At 45.5% G+C, this 13757-nt stretch overlaps 2 non-coding genes across 2 annotated transcripts; both read right to left on the bottom strand.

Moving 5' to 3' along the window:
- Nucleotides 1-1562: 1562 nt before the first annotated feature.
- Nucleotides 1563-1635, bottom strand: Trnaf-gaa. The gene has a single exon. It is a non-coding gene; the product is annotated as a tRNA-Phe (tRNA).
- Nucleotides 1636-8430: 6795 nt separating this feature from the next.
- On the bottom strand, nucleotides 8431-8503 carry Trnaf-gaa. The gene has a single exon. It is a non-coding gene; the product is annotated as a tRNA-Phe (tRNA).
- Between the last annotated feature and the right edge of the window lie 5254 nt (nucleotides 8504-13757).

Consider the following 13757-nt stretch of genomic DNA (forward strand, 5'->3'; position numbering starts at 1 on the left):
TGCAACTTTGTACTGTAGCAAGCAAACCTTTACTGTTTCACTCACTCCATCCGTTTTGGGAAGAACACAAAAACGCTGAAAAAAAAACAAACGCACTCGTAACTTGCAACCAGCGTTCTCGAATAATCGACCTCGATTTCAACTGTTTTTTTTTAAATATATGAAACGCATCACTAGACGCCAGAAACGCGAAACAATTTGCATGTTCAATAGGAGATTGCAAAGTACGTGGCGTGATTTTTTACCCAAATGCTCTACACTGTTTGATGGGTATCGTTCAAAGCGCGAGTGATTGATTCGTAAATTGAATGGATCGATTGGTGCTGGTCGAGTTGAAGCAGCATGGCTGAGATCATGCACCATGGCATCGGGAAGGCGGTGAAGATGCTGGATGAACGTTTGCCAATTCAATCGCTCGATTCACAGTGAGGGATAATGCTACAATTTCAAGCTTTTTGATAAAGAACAGCTTCAACTTTGTGCATTAACAAAATGCATAAATCTCTTTGGAGTTTCAAGGTTTACAGTTTAAAAGGTTCCATTAATTTATTTGATGTATTAATATTTTTATATTAAAATTAATACTAACATAAGCACAAAACAAAAAGCCCTTCTATTTGCAAGCATAAATATGCGCATCAATTCTTTTCTAATATAGTAAAACCAAACGGTATTTAACACAGATGACACACGTTCGGCACCCCATACATTAAAGAAAGCTTAACTTTGCCTTTTCACAGCGCTCAACCCACTGCATCAGCTAACCGAACCGAGCTTGCCTTCTATGTCAAAGTTCGCCAAAGCACCCGGCACGCGTAATCCGATCGCAATCGAATGGCTCTCGCTTCAGTTTCGCATTCAACCGTCCGACCGCCCTTGGACCAATCAGTCCGAAAACACGTTCCTGATGACAATTTAATTTTCATCTGTCAAACCACTACACCACGCTGCCGTCTGAGGGTGCCCCTACCGCCGGGCTACGGGTGTGACCGCCACCAACTGCCAATCGAAAAGCGACATTTATTGCTCTGCAAATTGGTGCAGCAGCAAGGGCTGCGTAGAAACGATACGAGCATGACTACTGCTTAGAGACTAGCAGAGCAACTGCTACAAAAACGAGACAGAGAAGGAAAGCAGTCACGAAAGCTGTTAGCGTACGACCGTGCGAATCCCGAGTGGCTTGTCGAACGGCTCAGCCTTAGTGGGACAGCTGACGGGACTGATACACAGCACCGCAACGATGTACGGAGCGAACGCTTTTGATGTATTCAGTATGATTAAACCCTCATTATCGGTTTAGTTGGTGATAATTTCAATTTAATTGCCCTAAGCCGGTGGATTTGGTGGAGCGGGGGCACATCAAACGATCATTGCATTGTGGGTTATAGTAAAAGGATATTTAATGCTTGGTACAAGCCATAGTTATTGATTTTCATACATTGATTAATGTTTTACCGTTGCCAAATAGTATTTAAAATTGAAAAAAATGTTCCTGCCAAATGGGAATCGACTTCAAAAAACACAATAAATTGAAGCAAAAAAACACGCGGCTCTTTGCCTGCTGCCGAAACCCGGGATTGAACCGGGGACCTTTAGATCTTCAGTCTAACGCTCTCCCAACTGAGCTATTTCGGCTGATGTGTACAGGAATGCATTATTACCTGCTGCAGCAAGTTGCGATTACAGTTGAACTGCAACGATGCGCCTAGCTACACCTTCCGTTCGGCCTATCAATTACTCTCAGCTACTTTCAGTTTGACGATCGTCAACACACACACACACACACAAACACACGGGTTTAATCACGCACAATTAAGCGCAAGATGCTGCCCATAGCCCTGACGCTAAGCGGCATTAGGTCAACTGATTAGCAAATAGCCCAAAGAGCATCATGAGCAGCTATACGCTGACGGACGCCTTCCAACGCGCTGTAATGGGGCAACAGAAGACGGCAATGGCTTAGCGAATGCAATCAACGCAATCCGCTGCCAGCAAACGCCCGGAATCATTACCAGAAGCACACAATTAAGCTGAGCACACACTGCCCATCATCGGCGAGGATAAAAGTCAAGCTAGCATTTTGCATAGCATAGTCAAGTCTGCCATGGATCTAGTCCCCCCCCCTGCCCCGGCATTGCGAAGCAAAAGATCAAACAGCAAATTCCTCATTCGTGCCAGCGCTGGCCCGATTGGCTGGTGAGAAGATGTTTACCATTTAAGCCCTTAACGCCGCTGGCGGTTGGCAAGCGAACAAAGCGCTGCTGCTACTTGCGATATTGCCCTGGTGGAAAGAATCTGGCCGCTGTGCTTGCGCTCGGTCGAACAGATGGGAGATGTGGAGCAATTATAAGAATATCCCCTCTACACTGTATGCTCTTCTCGTGGCTGGAGTAAGCATTAAGGAAAGGCAATTGTTGCTAACACCGCTTCCTGAAGTCTGAAACAATCACTCTAGCCTCACAGGTGTGTTTGCCAGCAAATATCTTAAACTGAGCTAATCAATCTACCATCACTCAAGGCTTTAATGTGAATTAAGTACGTCGACAGGAAATTCACTCACGGCCATCAATTCCCACCGGCGCTGGATTTATGTTCGCACAGCCCGTTATGAGTTGGGAAAAGTAGTTTTTGGGACAGCTTTTTTTTTTTGGGTAAAACAATCCAATTTTCTTAAAAGCAACTGAACCGGATGGCAAGACTCAGCTGAGAGGATTCCTTCCTTCCTTCATTGTATGAGGTGTTTAGTGTCTTCCTCTGAAGAAAATATCAACAAAACAAAAAAAACACACTGTGCTTGCGGGAACAAAATTTCAATATGCAACCGACTCGCCGGAAAACGACTTCAACATCCGCAAAGTGTAGCAAAACTTTCACCGCACCGATTCATTCGCACCATCTAGCGCGGGCGCCCGATAACGAGTGTGTGTGTGTGTGAATTTGTTTTTGGCGCACGCTTCCCAAAACCTTAAACGGGTGCAGCAAAAACAACAGCGAAAAAAAAACGCATGGCCAATGCTTGCTTCGACCATCCACTACAGTCTCCTGCTACAAACGTTCGGACCTGATCTCCCGTTCGTGCTGGTGAGTGGAGTGGAACTCGGAGCCAAAAAGAGTTGATGCTGTGTGGGGTGTGGTGTAAACGCGTAAGGAAATTTATCACTACCAGGTTAGTGCTGCGCTGTAAATATTTTGCTCTTGCGCTCCGTGAACTTGCTCCAGCGAAAAGGCTGGCATAGCGTTCTCGCACCAAATCGTATCAAGTAATGGTTAGGCAGTAGGTTGCATTCTACTCATTGCAACACAACGTAAGTAACTAAAGAAGATGTTATTTTTTAGGTAAAAGTAAGGCTCAGCCCTCTACGTTACGCTAGCGTTACGCGTAACGCCTGTTTATCTCAAATCCAAGCAGCATTATTTGAACGCCTTTTTTAACCGTCGTAGATGAGCAAATTTATGGATAATAATGGCTAATAATCCAAACCTTATGAATGTTCAGCAATCGTTCAAAAGGTTTAGATTCATTGATAATTCATTAAAAAAAATTTTTTTGACTATAACCTTACTATTTATGATATTCATTAATGTTATAGCGATTTTAATAATTACTTTTGAAATAATTAAAATATTAAAATACTTATACATTGCTTACCCTTGGCATATTGGTAAAAATATGATATTGAAATTATAATCATTGTGTAAATTTATTTATTAACCTAATTCATCACCCTTTAGCCTTTAAGCTAAATGTAATTATGATTTAAAATGGCCAGAAACGTAGATTTCATAGACAATAAATACATGTCATATATTTAACTTAATTAAATATATTTTACATATTGCTTTATTTTCTACTTTTGGAAATGTTGCTCCAATTTAAAGCTTCAAGAGTTTTTTAGAACTCTTATTGACTATTTCTCATAAACTATGTATATTACATGTGTTTCAGAATTAAATTTCCTTGATATAGGTTAATCTTAAAACATAAAACTTTTATTTTCATCGCAGTTTGAATATATTTCGTTTGAAAAATAGACTCTGGTCGGTCGCGTGGATGACAAAACTATAGTAAAAAATTTGCTTGGGAATGTTTCAAGGCATGTAACACTTCTCCTATGTAACGTAGAGGGCTGAGCCTTACTTTTACCATTTTTGTTTGCTTAACATAAATCATGTTTTCCCATGAAAAGGATGTAGTGTAAACATATAAAAATATTAGTAAAAATACACTGAAACCAAACACGCAACCTAATCAATGGCAGAGGAACATTGTCTATGTTATGTACTAAGAAACTATTTACAACACCGCCACTTTGGAAAATTTATACAAATTATGGTATGCCGAGTCACTCTATCATAAGCTTTATATAAGTCTTATTCATACTTAGGTATAGTTTTTGCAATAAATTTCACTCATATTAAAACGAATCCTTACACTTTGTTCCTTCCGATGGATAACTCCCTTTTTCTCAAGCAAACAAGCTGAACGTTCTGTTCCGTTTTTGGGGAGCTTTTTTACACAGTTTTGCCAAGCATGTTTGTCCGCCCTGACGTAATCTCATGATATAAGGCACACGCATACACATACATGCACACACATATCCCCACAAAACGGTGAAAGAAGAAGCGATAATAAAAATATACATTCACCCGTACTATAAACGCCGAAACCACGTTGATAACGAGCTGGCGGCAGCTTTCAGCAAATGTGCCAGAGTTTTCTTCCTGCTCTGTATCGGGTTGTATCTTTATATTGTGCAAGTATGTGTGTATGTGCATGTGTGTGTGTGTGTGTGTGTGTGTGTGTGTGTGTGTGTGTGTGTGTGTGTGTGTGTGTGTGTGTGTGTGTTTGTGTGTGTGTGGGCCGTCTAATATTCGTGCTTTCCAGCTTTTCTGACACCTTGATCGTTTTGGTAACCGAATTGCAAAACTCGTAAATTTCTGCCACCAGTTAATCCTCCCATCGGTTGCATCCCGAGGACGCGAACGAACCGTGCGGACGAAACTTTCTGTACGGGAGCACGCGGCCAAACTTATCCGGCAACAAAAACCATTCCCGCATCTACCCTTTTCCACCCCCGGGTATTATATTGCGTTACTTAACGCTTAACTGCGTCCCTGGGAAGACTTATTTTGGCTGACGGGTGAAACTAGCTCGCCCAAAAAAATGGCGGGAACAGCAGCTGCTTTAAAGCAACAAGGCTAACAAGGCGATACCATTAATGCGAAACTGCACGATCTAATACTTATGGACGTTGCTTCAAAAAATATTGCCCACCCCCCCCCCTTCTCACCAGCCAGCGAAACTTTTCCGCTCATCAGCACCAGGGCGAAAAGTTTTGACGACACAAAGTAATTCAATTAAAAGTGTCCCCCAAAGTCTCTCGCTACATCGGCTCGAGGTTTTTTTTTCTATTCATTCTTCCTCTTTCTCTCTCTCTCTCTCTCTCGTTCTCTCTCTCACACTCTCTTTCTCTCTCTCTCTCTTTCTCTCTCTCTCTCTCTCGGTCTAAAAAAATGTTCATATCCAACCTCCAATGTCTCTAATGGGGGAGATGAAGGACCGTAACGAAAAAGCCAATTTTTGTGCCCCAATTTGTAAAAGGATATTTTACGCTCGGCACCACACCGGCGAAATGAATTCACTCTTACGGCACATTAATTGTCATTTAACTTATTACACACTCATGCTAGCACGGACGGGAAGGGAAAACTTTCTCTTGGCAGCTCTTGGCGACTCTGTGCGACCGAGCAGTGAAGACAAAAAGCGGCTGCCTTCCACCGAATCTTTCCCACCGAAGAAAGCTCTGCTAATAAACTCATGTACAGTGGCGGTGTCTTTTGCTTTATTTTTCACCACGAATAGATCGATACGATGCATGCCACTTGGAGACACAGTGGGAGAGAGAGAGAGAGAGAGAGAGAGAGAGAGAGAGAGAGAGAGAGGGCAGCTAATTTCAATGATTGGAACAGCTCCAAGTGCTGCACTGCTCGGTGCTCATTACCGTTTCCAGACACCAGAGCGTCACCAGCATGGAAGAAGGCAGCACGCTATTTTCGAAAGGTAGGCGGTTGCGGGGTGGAGGGAAAGTGATGGTGTTGAACTTACGAAGCTCAAACTTGGCTCAAAGTTTTATCGAGATACACAATGGCTTGCTTAATCGGAGCAGCAGTAGCTAATATTGCAACAACCGTTGTACGTTCGCTGCCGCCTGCCACCTTCTTCCCTTCTTGAGCTGAAAATCCTGCCCAAACCACACCCGTTGGACGTGAAATGTTTGATGGTTTCCATTTTGCTTCTTCACAAACAAAAACAAATCTTACTGCACGGTGCAGGGTGGGGAAAACTTTTAATTTAAACATATTTTCCACGAAACCAACCCACAACACTTCGATGGAAATTTTGCGCCACCATGCCACTATAAAAAAAACGTCCATTCAATGGCAAGTATTGTACTTTCCCGGGAAAAACTTGTTTTCTTTTTTTTTTTTGTTCACAAAATGACCGCAAAGAGCTGGATCCAGTGCGTGCGTCCGTGTGTAAGTTTTCTGTATTTAAATTTTCGCTTCAATAGTAACATTTCACCCTTCATCGCTCCAAGCTCCCCCCTCGTTTCAAGGGTCACAGCAACAGTGTCCACAAACAGTCGACAACTGGAAGGTATCCTGTTTGGCTGACACCAAGACACAACAGCACTGACTGAAAAGGGAAGGCCACAGAAAGAATCGCTACCCACGTACACTTCAGGGAGGCGATCCACCGAGGCGCAATACATGAACAAGCGACACAAAAACTTTTCCATATTATAGCACCCAAGCATCCTGCCCTGGTCTGCATCCTCCCCTTGTGCTGTAATGCTTTGACCTTGCGTAAACATTAAAGTGGCTGTTACTGGCGCACAGGGGGAGGACAACAATTGTTCATCCTATGTTTCAGCTCGCTGGCTCACGTTTTGCGCGGGTTTTCCCCAACGAATACTGTCTGTGTGTGTGTGTGTTTGTGTTTGTGTAGGTGATATTTAAAGCGAAATGGAAATTTGAAACCAAGTAAACTTCTTTGATTTCCTTGCCGTGCTACAGCAATCGCCTACAGTGTCACCGGAGGCGCCAGACTTTGGGGAAGATTGTGTCATCGTACGATTTTATGCACGCGATTTTGATACACATTTTAAGCGTCGGTCACAGTAAGCTAGCGTACTTTATGGCGTTGTCTGGTAAAGTTAGCGCCAAATGTTTAATTTTTATTGATCGTGATTAACCCGCACAGGAAAAGGGGGGAATAAAAATCATCAACGAACGTTCGCATACAGCTGAAACAATGCTTAGTGAAGAAGGTGCGCGGCACGCCATCTAGTGGCAAAACACATTAAGCACACTAGCTTCTTAACGATATCAGCAGGCACTGGCGCGGAAGGAGTGGAGGAAAACGGACCATTTGTTGCTAAGGAAACAGCACCTAAACACATCCTATTCTACTTTACTCAACGCAATCGCTGCACACGCTCGCCGGGTGGCGTAGATTCGGCGATCCATTTCTATTTCCTTAGCAGCAGCAGCAGCAGCAGCAGCTCACACATTATGACAAACGAGCTATGGCTGACGTTTGCTTTCCACCCAAAATTCTTATCCAAGGTGACCCCGGGCAAAGCCATCACACTGTATTCGATGCTTTATCGGCGCTGCTGTCCCGGGTCCGGCCAAACACCGTGCGCCATTTGGTCGATGAGCCGGAACGTACGGAATTCACTTTTGGATAACTGCCAATCATACGCATACGGGCAAACCGTTTCGTCGGCCAACTCCCGTGACCCGGCATTCGACTCTTCGTCTCGCTTTTGGTTTTGTTTGCTTCCGTTCCGTTCCGTTCCGTTCGGATATTAACAGCTCTCGACGCGTTAACACGGGCCACTTTCGGCTCAGCAGAGTCGGACATATGTCGAGAATGGTCTTACGCTCTCGAAACGTCCGCCCGCCCCAAAGAGCGCTTTCGGTTCTAATCGACCGGTCCGACAAAAAGCGAACCCATGTGCTGCTTCTGGGGATGGGGATGCTTGTATGTGTTTAGATGGCCTAAAGCCTCAGCAGGTTCAGGAAGCTGATACTGAAAATAGAATTTCTTTTCCACTATAGAGGCGGAGGCCCTCGGCGATTAACCTCTCTATAGTCTCCGCCCTTCACTCGTTTGTTATGCTCACTTTAATCCACTCACTCCGACTGTGTTTGACCATCCCCGGAAGGGGGGTTTGAGGTTGGTTGCTCATTTTGCTTTTCGATTCAATTTACGGATCCGGTTCCTGTGATTCCTGTGTTCCAAAGTGATTTCTGTGCTCTTTCCATACCTCTATTCTATTAGTCAGTTCGTTCGTCATCGATCTACAAACGCGCGCCATCGATTTCATGGTCGCTACTCAAAACTACCCTCAAAAAAGTGTATGCCGAAACCCGGGATTGAACCGGGGACCTTTAGATCTTCAGTCTAACGCTCTCCCAACTGAGCTATTTCGGCTGCTGCGCTGTTTCCATGCGAGTGAACATTATAATGCTCGAACCAAAATGCAACCAGTCGTAGCACGCGATAAGCACGAGTCAATGCACGAGCTAAACACTAATTTACACACCGGTGCTTATTTTTGCAATTTGAATTCAAATAAAAGTTCAACTCCCAGGTGCACCGATCCGTAGCCACACTGCACATGATAATTGGCCCGCGGCTGCGGCACGTGCGCTGCCGGTTTGGGACCCTTGGGTAGATAAAAGCAAAATTAACACCAAACAAACAAAGCAGCACAACCGTGTGCTGTGTCACGTTCGGTACGGTAAGCGATTAAAGTTAGCACACTATCAGCACTATCTGCTCAAATCGCGTTGCCTCGCTAATGGCGTGATGTTCATTTACCGGGGTTGGGTAGGGTGAGCGCTACTCGTTCATTGTCAAGCGGCAAATCGCTGAGCAGACATAATAAATATTTATTTTTACCTCGAATCGATTTCATTTCTTTTCAATCGTTCCTGTCCTGCACCCGCCCGGTTTGTATTAGAGCAAATAAAACTGTTTCAAATTCAAGCGACACCTTTCCAACAGGTTGTCAGGTCTGTTGGAACTGATATTCCAAGCTACCCAGTAATGTCCATGGCAAGGGCAAAATGTATTACCGCTCGCCTCATCTCCCAACAACACATTTCGACATTCGCAATAACAGATGGAAACTGATAAACCCTTTATTTCGGGTGTGCAGCACGAAGCCACACATTTCCACGCGCTACAACTTCCATTTCATCTCCAAAGGTCTCTGTTGGTTGTGATACGGCGCATGATTTTCCACCGAAACTGCGCTCACGGACTGAATGTGAGCTGGCATTGAGAGAGCATGATTTGCGAGCACCGTGCATTGATACACATCACATCGGAAACAAATATGTAACTTTGTTTTGGCCTGTTCAATGAAAAAAGATAAAAACGCTCCCACTCGTACCGTGTGCTGGAAAAATCAACGAACCATCGTGATGAGAACGAAGTAACATTTCTGCCTACAGCAATGTGCTAACGTAATGAATATTGGAAAGTACTCCACAAACAGCTAGCCTACGCTCACCGCGGAAGAAACGTTGGAGTGGATGTATTGAAAATAAATATTTGCAAGCTCGTGCAAGCTTTGCATCGCATCAGCATGTTAGAAATAAGGCGAATTGACTATCGAAAATCTTCATGATGACAGGATCGTATTTTTGTACAAAAAGAAAGTAAGCCATATTCAAATTTTTTTTCCGCCCACATGCTTTATCCATTTCTTGGTACTCATAACTTTCCTTCCACAACTACGGTTCTCACTAAAATTAATCTTCCCCTTTCCAAACGAACGAAAACATCCTTTCCCATCCCATCCCGCATACTGCACACCATTGTCACGTGGTAAAGCCATTTCTTCGGCACACTTCGGGTTAATACTGCCTCGCAGCAAATAATATTCACATACCGAATTCCGATTTCCGATTGGTGAAAGTGAGTGCCTAAAGTGGCACTTTGATTTGATTTTTTTCCCACCCGAAAAAGCCAGTTTCACGAGAACACGGTTTTTGCACTCCCCAGGTCCTTCCTAGGCATCCCTTGGACTGGGCACACATACCCGTGGGCAGACTTGTGAATACATTCATATATTAACTTTGAAATTCAATATGTATGTATGTATGTACGCAGCATCCACACCGGCAACGGTGACAGCGGTGAAACACAAAGCGAATGCCCATCCACGGCATAGCCGCGGTACACAATTCCTTTTTCCAAGGCCAAGGCCTGCGACTGTTTGCTGTGCGGAGATATGCGACGTAAACGTGCCGGCAGTCGACAATGACGTGTGAATGTTACCATCACCACACCAAGCGAAACGATCATGTGGAAAGGGGGGAGGGAAACGTGTACAATGCCACATACACACACCAAGACAGAGTCCGAAAAGGGGCAGAGCGTGGAGGAGCGTGGTGAGAAAACTCTCCCAAAGAATCCAATATGCGTCTGCAAGAGGAAACATTCCACATTCACGCCTTCTCGATAGGATCTAAGATAAGGCGTCCGATACCGTACGCGAACCCACTTTGGATGAGGCAGGATGAGCAGAAGACAACGGCCAGACGACGTGTGGTAGATTTATGAATGTCACTTCACGGGCGCTGGAAAGTTCTCTCGTTGCCTGCAGTGGTAGGTACTGGTTCCGGGCCACTCGAACCACCCGACATCAGTTTCACATCAACCGGTGCCAAATTGGAGGAAAGGTGGGGCTAGCGTTTTTGTTAGTCTCATTGTTTGCTGAAGCCACATCTGTGCGATGTCAGCATTTGATCCTGCCGGGTACGGCCAGAAAGCAGTAGATCTTAATCTTGTTTCTTCCGAATGAGCGACTCTCGCACGGCCGAAGACAGGCCACCAGACTTTGCTTCTCTTTTCCAAATAAAAAAAAAAACACACACACACACAATCAATAGCAACTGTAACCGTTGAAACGTTTCGTTGTAAGGACAAAGCCCGAAGGACACCATCAGGATGGGACAAATTGTGGGATCTGTTCGTGCATTCGTGGCTCCTTTGATGAGACGGTATATGCACCGTACGGCCTCCTGATCAAGGCAAGGTCGCATGAACACTTGAACCCACTCCCATCAACATATCACCTTAACCCCAGCTCTGCTCCGTCCAACAACCAACACAGCTCATGCAATGTAACAGCCCCAAAATGGTGGCTCACTTGTGCATCCGGGACCGTACATAACCGTGCTCGGCTGCATTGATCAACGTTGCTTCCCTTCTGCCGTATGTTGATGAAAATCGACACATAAATAGCAGCAGAAACTCATCACCTAGCAAACGATCTTAACCGGCTTTCGTGCCGTACACAGTAGCTACGATGCTACTACCCTGAGAATACGCAAGATGGCGCTTTAGTGTCACATCCAAGGGGGAGGGTGCTGATTGAAATAATATTTGCTTGTCCTGGTTTGCCGGCAGCATTTCACCGCTGGCTTCAAATTCATCTTCCATCGCCCGTACCCACTCACACACACTCAAATGGCCTGCAGGGGAGTAGCTGATTCCATCTTGCCAGCCTTCCTAATCAGAAATTCTGTTCGATGTTCTTATAAACACTAAATAAAAGTTCATTATCTTTTCATGAGCGGAGGGCCCACGACCAAACGCGGGTGGAAAGCGGTTGGAACTGTCCGCTTCCCTCACGTTTTGCCACGGCTATACGGGTAGTGCCCGCCAGCGTTCGTTAGCTTTTTGGGTGGTACAGATTTGCGCTGCACCTTTTCGGTGCTTTTCGTTGGATCTGTGGTGTGTTTTGCATAAATTACTTAAACGTGACAAACTATTACCTACGGCGGAATGGGGTTTCCTGCATATTGAGCCGAAGCTTTTAGCTTTGCTTGCTGCCTGCTGCTTTCGAGCCACTTTGCTGCTGTTGATGATACTGCCAGCAGTGAATGAAAAGAAACACCACCTTATCCCCCCCCCTTAGTCCCCTGTCTACCATACTGATTTCACTTGCGTTGGTAAATAGAGCTACGCTAAACTTCCACCAAACATTGATCGGGAAAATGAAAGTCTTCTTGAAAACCAATACCGAACCGGCGGAGGTAGGGCAATACGCAAACGCGTCTATCAGAAATGGCTTAAAAAAACTTGACTTTTTCATCCGCCTCTTTCTCCCCCTCCCCCCCCCCCCCCCCCCCCCCCCCCCCCCCCTCACTCTTTTTACATACAGTTTTTGTCCATAATAACGAACACAGCGATGCTTTCCGGAAGACGAGCGCTATCGATGCGTGCCGTGGCGCTGATCGTGGCACACCTTGCGCACATTCATAACCCGACCGTTTGTGCAAAGTTTCCAATGTACCGGTTGATGGCAAAGTTCTTTCTCTGGAGGAAACCCTTTTTTCGTCGGGTTTCGGTGTTCGTAAACAAAAGCGCCCCAAAAATATTCACTTCCGGCACTTCCCGCGGTGCGCTAAAAGTGTTTTTTTCAATACGGTGAAGAACCTCATTGGGATCGCGAACTTTTCGCAGGGCGCGTGCGGGCAGATGAGTGCAACCGCGGTTGAAAGGTGGTACCTAGCTGAGGCTGAGGTAACTTTGAAGAGTAAGGCAGGAGATGTGGTACATTTTGCTTCCATTTGTTTCTACCCCCTCTTCCCTCCTCCCATGCCATTTAAAACGTTGTCTGTTCACCGGTAATACTCTACGAACGAATCAGTATTGAACGGCTCTTATAAAAGTATGCCTTAACTCGGTAGCGTAAGTATTTTCACTTCGACGAGACGGTTTTCATAAGATGAAACACTATACTGCCAATATTGTATTCACAATGCGTGTGCAAGTAATGCTCCAATCACATGAGCATCCGCAGCACCTTCTTCCAGCATGCACACCGCCATAACTACAGGACAACCGAAGGGCGATTCAAAGTCCCAAATCGACCACGTTCTGATTGACGGAAGACACTTCTCAAGTATTATCGACGTCAAAACGTATAGAGGCGGAAACGTCGACTCGGACCATTTCCTGGTCAAGGTAAAGCTGCACCAGAAACTCTCCGTGGTTTACAACCAACGGAGTCAGGCCACCCCAAGGCTCAACCTGGATCGGTTGAAGTGTGCTGATGTGGCGGAGGGTTATGCGACAGCGCTCAGGGAAGCGCTACCGGTCGACAACAACCTCGCCGCGATGCCCCTCGCAGACCACTGGCGTATGGTGGAACGAGCCATCAGTACTGCCGCCCAACACAAAATCGGCCGTTTACCACGTGGAGAGAAAAAGGAATGGTTCGACGAAGAGTGCAGACGAGCACTATCCGAGAAGAATGCAACGCGCGCCGGCATGCTGCCCGATGCAAAAAGTCGAAATGCATCGGCTGATCGTGAAAGTCTGGGAACAGGAGGAACTACCGGAAGAACGGAAGCTGGGTGTTATTCGACCAGTCTACAAAAAGGGCGACAGGCTGGAATGTGCGAATTTCCGAGCCATCACAGTCCTGAATGCCGCCTACAAGATCCTGTCCCAGATCCTGTTCTGCAGTCTTGAGCCCCTTGCTTGCAAATTTTGTCGACAGCTACCAAGCTGGGTTTGTTGGAGGCAAATCCACCACCGACCAAATTTTCACTCTGCGGCAGATCCTCCAGAAGTGCCGAGAGCACCAGATCCCAACGCACCACCTGTTCATCGACTTCAAGGCGGCCTACGACACCATAGACCGGAAGGAGCTACGGAGCAT

The sequence above is a fragment of the Anopheles merus genome, chromosome 2R (genome assembly GCF_017562075.2).
Source record: "Anopheles merus strain MAF chromosome 2R, AmerM5.1, whole genome shotgun sequence".
NCBI classification, from domain to species: Eukaryota; Metazoa; Arthropoda; class Insecta; order Diptera; family Culicidae; genus Anopheles; species Anopheles merus.